The sequence below is a fragment of the Orcinus orca genome, chromosome 11 (assembly GCF_937001465.1).
Source record: "Orcinus orca chromosome 11, mOrcOrc1.1, whole genome shotgun sequence".
NCBI lineage: Eukaryota > Metazoa > Chordata > Mammalia > Artiodactyla > Delphinidae > Orcinus > Orcinus orca.
Window position 1 is genome coordinate 74,790,147 of NC_064569.1, and position 7,412 is coordinate 74,797,558.

The 7,412-nt window shown below is 39.5% G+C and overlaps 1 long non-coding RNA gene across 1 annotated transcript in view; it reads right to left on the reverse strand.

Moving 5' to 3' along the window:
- LOC125960543 (uncharacterized) overlaps positions 1–6,601 on the reverse strand; it is a 31,844-nt gene extending 25,243 nt beyond the window's left edge. The window contains exon 1 of the long non-coding RNA XR_007470322.1: positions 6,266–6,601. This is a non-coding gene — a long non-coding RNA (uncharacterized LOC125960543). The remainder of the gene's footprint in view (positions 1–6,265) is intronic.
- Between the last annotated feature and the right edge of the window lie 811 nt (positions 6,602–7,412).

Sequence of the window (7,412 nt, forward strand, 5' to 3'; positions counted from 1 at the left end):
CTACACTTCACACACATGAAGTACAGTGGAGAGATTGTCTACTTGAAGAACTCTGGGACCCTTCCAGCCCTGGAAGCAGCATTATTATCCCCATCCCACTCCGGACAGGACACTGGAGAAGTCCTCCCTGCGGGAACCATCCCATCCAAGGGAAGACCCACTGACAAGGCTGAATCCAGTTTGTACAGACAGTATTCTTAAAGGAGTTGTTGATGACAAGTGCATTCTGAGTGTCTGGACACCTTCTCTGATTGAATGATACCCATGCCATAGCAGTTGTCAAATACTTTTAATATTACACTTGGGGTTTCCCAGTAAATAACCAGTTCCACACTTAGTTATCAGGAAGACCAGGAGTCAATAAAGACCCAGCCTCATGCACAGAACATTCCATCAGCTATTTGGAGCCTCACTCTTAAGTGTGAATAGTCGGCCAATGGTCACCAGATATTTGAAGAAAAACTCCAATATGGAAAGCAAAGATTAAAATAATAATAATAATAATAAATTAACAGAATTTGTAGGTAGCAGAGGTAATTCAGGAAGCAGGAGAAAACTTCAAAAGTGTTACATTATCAGGGCTTCCCTGGTGGTGCAGTGGTTGAGAGTCCGCCTGCCAATGCAGGGGACACGGGTTCACGCCCCAGTTCGGGAAGATCCCACATGCCGCGGAGCGGCTAGGCCCATGAGCCATGGCCGCTGAGCCTGCACGTCCGGAGCCTGTGCTCCGCAACGGGAGAGGCCACAACAGTGAGAGGCCCGTGTACCGCAAAAAAAAAAAAAGTGTTACATTTTCAGAGAAATATAAAAAGATATTTATCCATGAAACAAACAATAGAATGCTATTTAAAAGAAAAAAAAAGAAACCATCAGAAATATAACAAAGGATCCTTTCTGCATGAACAGAAATTTTTTAAGCAAATAAAAAGGTTAGGAGCATAAAGTAGAAATTGCCCAGAAATTAGATCAGAATAATAGAGATGGAAAGTAGGACAGAAGGGTAAAGAAAAACGAATCAGGGGATCAATCCAGAGAGTCAGAGATCTGAATTATTGTTTCAGAAAAAATAAACTGAAAGGGAAAAATATCAATGAATTAATACAAGAAAATATATCACCACTGAAAAATATGCAGATTAAAACCTTCAGAATAACAGCAAGGTATTGAAACACGGGTCTTGCTGGTAAAGAACTACACTTACTGAATAAAGATAGTCATGAGCTCATCTGCTTTAAGGTAAAATAATTAGTGATGAGTCTTCCTGCAGTTGAGGATTTAATCCATCATGAGACCACAACATGTCAATTTTTCATGAGCAGTTGAGTTGGAAAACTATTTTCTTATGGTTCAAGGAAGTATTGCTCCTCCATAAGAGAGCCAGTATCTTTCACTTTAAGACCAAAGTACTCCAAACATCAGATGTTTAAGTCTGAAAACTCATGACTGCCTAAAAGGATTTATCCACTAACTGGCCTGAATAATGCCTAGAATTCACTTTTCTATCTGTCCAAGTATCATCCAGAATGAGAATCATGAACAATCCTAGACAGACACCTTCACCAACAGCAGCAGCATGACCGCCGCCATTTGAGTACTGGCCCTATGAGCATAAAAATACTTTGGGAAGCAGGATTATCAGGTGACGGGAAAAGAGAGATGAGCAAAGCAACTGATGTTTTAAATAACTTTTTATATGGGAAATTTCAAATACATACCAAAGAAAAAGAATAATATAATAAGCCCCCATGCACATGCCCTCAGCTTCAACCATTTTTTGACTCCTAGTCAACCTTATTTTATTTATACCCCCATCCAATCTCACCCCCACATGCACTGTATTATTTAGAAACAAAACTAAAACATCGCAACATTTTACCTGTAAATATATATGTGTATAATATATAATTATATATGCATACATATGAAATAGATACACATATATATTTCGGAGATAAAAACTTTTTCTTAAATGTAACGACAATTTATTATCATAACTAAAGATAATTAACAGTAAGTCAATAATATTACTAACTTTCCAGTCAGTGCTCACATTTCCCCAATAGTCTAATAATTTTGTTTTCATTTCATTGATTTGAATCAGAAGCTATTTTCTAGTTGGTTACCTGGTGGTATAGTATACAGAAAAAACAGGATATGTGCTGAATTATTTCTCTTCATTTTTTAGCATTCAAATTTATGAGTTGGTTACCTAGTATCCTCCAAAGAGGGCCCATTGTTTTGGGGGTTTGAGGGGATGTGTTTTGGCTGTGTGTGTGTGTTTTGGAATCACTATAAGTTTAAATATAATGGATGTGTTTCAATCCATCGCAGTTATTATTTTATTGATGCTCAAATTGTCCCATCTTTGACTGCAGAAAGCCTTTCCTAGTTGGTTCCAGAGTATTTTAGACATAACCCCAAAAGTCATTGATAGCTTCCCTGCTCTTTGGTTTGGCAAATTATTCCAGGCTCATTGTTACACATTTCCTGCCCCAGATCTGGAATCAGTTCTCTACCAGGGAGCCCTAGTTCTTTTTAAGGAGGAACAGTACTGAGAGACCACAACAGTACAGTATTGAGAGACCACAATCTGAGTTTTGAACCTAGTTAATGAACACAGGGGTGTTCATTTTTACTGAGCTGGTCGTTGTTTCTAGGTCTTTTCTGTGAGTACAGCTAGGGAATCTGTACTTTTTGTATTAAAATACATCACAAGTTCAACTGACAATTACAGTACAAATTCAAGACCACATGGTTTTTACTTAACCTCTTTGATCTTACATTTGAATTACCTTCTTCCCTGCCAAAAATCTACTTCCCAACCCCAACATAATACCTCATTTGTTTTATTCTATAGTACACACAACGGGAGAGAGAGAGAGAGAGAGAGAGAGAGAGAGAGAGAGAATCTAAAACAGTAACAATACTATCATAAACAATACAATTAGAAAAAACAGTTTAAATTTTTAACAATTTTTTTCTTAGGGTATTTCTACAGATAAATTAGTCACTTGAAATAATCTCTCTGCATTTATGCCACTAATTTGAGACTCAGACTCATCTATGCCATTTTGCTTTCAATTTTTAGATTGCTTTGTCTTGCAATTAACTTTGTTTTATAATCATGTAAAATACTTACATGTTTTTTAATTCAAAACAGAAACAAAATATATTTGGAGACATTTAACTTCTAATTCTGTCCCCTCCACTTGTTTCCTCCCTCACTCCCTCATAAATAACTTCTTCCTGAGATTTAAGCAAATTTATATTCAGATTACCCTCTTTGATAAAGAGCAGTACACCATAAACATGATTTTTTCAACTTCACAATAAATCATAGAGATCATTCCATAAACTTATTAATTTTTAAAAAGTATGTTATTTTGTAGCCCAGGTGAAAAAATTGGCTATAAAATAGGAGCATTAATAGGCAGCTGCTGGGAAAAAGATTTAATCCAAATGTTTTACCAAAAAAATATGCAGATTGGAGCTTTGTAGTAAACCTTCAAAAAATGACTCACCAGATTCACAGCATCGTGCTGGGAAAAATTAGCGTAGGTGGCTTTGCTTCTGAGAGACATACACAGTGTACAATTTCACCATGCAAAATGCTTTTGCTACTACAATTTTCCTTTGCTTTGCTTTTTTGAAAAGTAACGGTTCCTTCCATTTTAGCAGCACCATTTGCATTCCTATTATTCACACTTAACTAGGATTTCCATTTTTATCTTCCTTTTGTTACTTGTTTTCATTCCAGCACTTTCTCTGCTTGCTCTTTGCCTTTCCTTTATCTTGACCTTAAATGGAGGCCTCATGCTATGGGAACAGTGCCATATATTTTTTCTCCATCATGCCAGGCCTTGTCCCAATTTAATAATATAAGTTCCCTTGAACCAGTGGCAACAAAGCTAGGACATCCCACACACGTTTGCTATGGAAACACCTTCATGACTAATGGTCTCACAAATTGAGGCATTTTAAAATTGAAGCTAGAAGTGGTTTTCTTTTTTTTTTTTTTAACATATTCTGCAGCTAAGGAAAAAATATACCAATTCTCTAAAAATTGTGAGTTGCTATACCTAATATATCCAACTTCTCTGAGAGGTAGATTCTTACAGCCCCAATCCCAAGGTTTGTACATAATGAAAGCAAGAGTTCATGCATACTCATCCATGTCTTTGAGCAGCCTCTGCTCTCTTCTGCTATGTTTATAAGGTCATGTGGTTAAGTTGTTCTTTCCTTAGAACATAAGCGTGGACGTTGAAGACCCTGCATGACTTGGGTGCTGCCAAATCACCAGATCATGTCCCACTACTTTCCCTCTCACACTACAATAGCAAATTACACAGACTTCTATAGACCCACCAGGCCCTTTTGCCTTTGTTTAAGCTATTGCCTTTGCCTGAGAAGACTGGGTCCATTTTCCAGGTGAATCTCCCTTTCATTCATAAACGCCTTGGTCAGGCATCTCCTTCTCTAAGATTTCCCTGCTATGCCTTTTTCTCCTGCCCAGGGACAGCTGATCGTTCCCTCTTCTGTATGATTTCTTACATGCCCTTGGAACTGTGACCATTTAGGGGGCAGAGACCATGTTTTATTTATTCATTTCCCCAACCCCTGCCACCATGCCTGACAAGCATGGGTTTTGCTCAATAAATGATGGTGAAGTAAATCACTGAATGAGTAAACAGGTATGTGAATGTGCTCTCCCCGGTGGAAAAGGGAGACTAACATACCACCTACATGCCTGTTGCATTGAAATGTCTGTATTTAGATTTCCTCTGTTTCATGTCTCTGTTAGAAAGGAATGAGGTTTTCATACACATCTCTGGTTTCTGACCATGAAGAATAGCATAAAAATGGTGGCCACTACAGCCAGACACAAAGAAGATTTTTGTTTTTACTTGAAAGAGGACAAGTGGGCTTTGTCATTCTCTGTTCTTTTAACAAACCAATCTTCAAAACCCATGCAGACAGCCAACCATCCCAAGAACCCTCTATACCCCATTTGGGGCCTTCATATATGATGTCTCCATGCTGCCCAGTCTTGCTTCTGCCATGTTCCTCTAATATTCACTATCTACTCCCTACCCTCTGCCCCTAATTGAAGGCTGGCCCCCGTCGGGTAGGTCATGTCTACAGGTCTCAGATGGCAAGTTGCTCATCTGATTAATTTATCTCTCCCAATGAGGGAAGACTAGAGTGGTGGCTCCCTGGTTGATTATAATAATCACCCAGATAAAATTATAGATGGCTTTGTTCTTATGTGTTTCCATTCAGTAGGTCTCAGTTTAACAAAGGATCTCTCTATCCTTTTTAAAGCATCTTCATGATTCCAGTGATGAGGCAAGTTCTGGAACTACCCAATGAGGAGCACAACCACGGGATGGGTGCACATCATGCTCTCTAACAAAAGCCATTCAAAACACACCCCACTGTGCTGTCCATCTCCTGGATGGCAAAACAGTGACTCTGCAACACAGTGAAGACAGAAGGGAAACAATTTCCTTTGTAATTGACCAGCAGAAATCATTCTATTGTAGTTATGCCTTCAGAATCTCCAAATGCAAAGAAATAATTTGGGGTCAGCTCCCTGACCACAGAAGTGAGATTTTAATCCTTATTCCATTATGTCTTTGCAATAGATGCGATTTTTAGCCACAAGGTCAATTGGAAGCTGGTAAATACATTGTATAAAAAGTCAGCTCTCAGCCCTCCTGTGCCCTACTGAAGGGTTGGATCAGAAGTCAGAAATCCCTGTCCCTAGGATGATTCCACTTACACTGCTTTTTCTCCATATCAGGTGTCATCACACCTTTCCCAACAGCCACTCTTCCTTTCCTGACTCTGTAGCTGCAGAATTCAACAGAGCACATTTCTCCTATGCTAAACAAGTGACTTTTTTTTTTTTTTTGAGACTTATTTCCCACTCACTAATACTCTCTGGGCTTCCAGTAAAACTTTAAGTTTGCCACATATCCCAAAGGAATTAATTTTAGAGAAGATGGAAAGGGCATTCTCAAGGCAACTAGGGAGACCCATCCTTAACCGTAAGAGTAACAAAGGCGGAGGCGGCAGTGGCCCATTTCCTCGGTCTCACAGAGCAGCATCTTTATGAAAAATGAGCTCAGCTGTTAACAGCCCAGGGAGGGACTGCTATCTACCACATCACAGCCGGCAGAGAAGAACAGGATGTTATGAGTACAGCGTGAACCTCAGAGCCAGAGTCAAAACCATACTCAGCGTTTCCCAGGCGCATGTTTACCTTGTTTTCTTCAAACTTCAAGAGAGAACTCTTCTGTTCTGAAGTGTAAGAAAACTCTACCCGAGAATGGAGCAGTGCAGAACTGATCAATCTCCTTACTTTCATTTCATTATTGAAAAGAAAGCCCCCTCGGGTTTATAACAACATATCACCAAAGTGGCCTGGAGCTCCTCCTTGATTCTTAAAGGACCCACGCTTTATCTCCAAGTCTGCTTGTCTGTAGCCCAAGGAGCCCCAAAGCACTTGTAGGATATGCACCTGCAGGTCAATTAGTTTCCACAAGACTCTTTGACTATAAAATGAAGACAGCTGAGATTCTTCTGTTAACCATTGCCTGGTAGTCAGAAAACAAAACAATGTAATAACAAGGGGGCACTGACCGCTTCACTGAAGATGAAGACATTTTAATCCCTAAAACTGACCATGCTGACTAAATACTCGTTTATTATCCTCAGTACTCCCTTTGTAAAAACAAACAACCCACCAGCTGTCAGGCCTAACTTTCATCCAGTATCACTGCTAAGTTGATAGCAGGCTGGTTAAGAATGCAGGGCTTTAGACAAATCCGGGCTTGAATCTGATTCTACTACTTGCTGAGGCACCTTGTGTTCGTTACTTAAACTTTCTGAGCCTCAGTTTCCTTTCTTCAAAAGATAAGAAGATCTACTGTAAGAGTTAAATAAGTGTAAATCCATATAAAGGATTTACATAGGGTCTGCTATTTGAGGAGTGCTCAATAAGTATTATTATTATTATACCAGTATATAAATCAGGACTGGTTGCAAATGAAATAGCTCTAATACAAACTGACTTAAAGCAAAAAAAGAAATTATTGCCACACACAATTGAAAACTCCAGTGGCCAGTTTGGTTCAGGAACACTCGGATCAAATGAAGCCCCAGGACTTGAGGTCCAACCCCGACGCCTTCCTGCCTTTTTCCACCTTGTGACTCTGCAGTGCTGTTTGCCCCTCAATCTCCTGCAGAATCCTTCCACACTTTCAGACTTCCGTTCTCCCAACTAAGAAACCTCAGGTATAGAAATCTCTATCAAGAGCTCCTTCTCTGTAATCTCATTGATGGGATCGGATCATTTGCGCAGCCCTGGAGCCATGCCGTGCCCTGAGAGAGAGAATGCGCCAATTGGC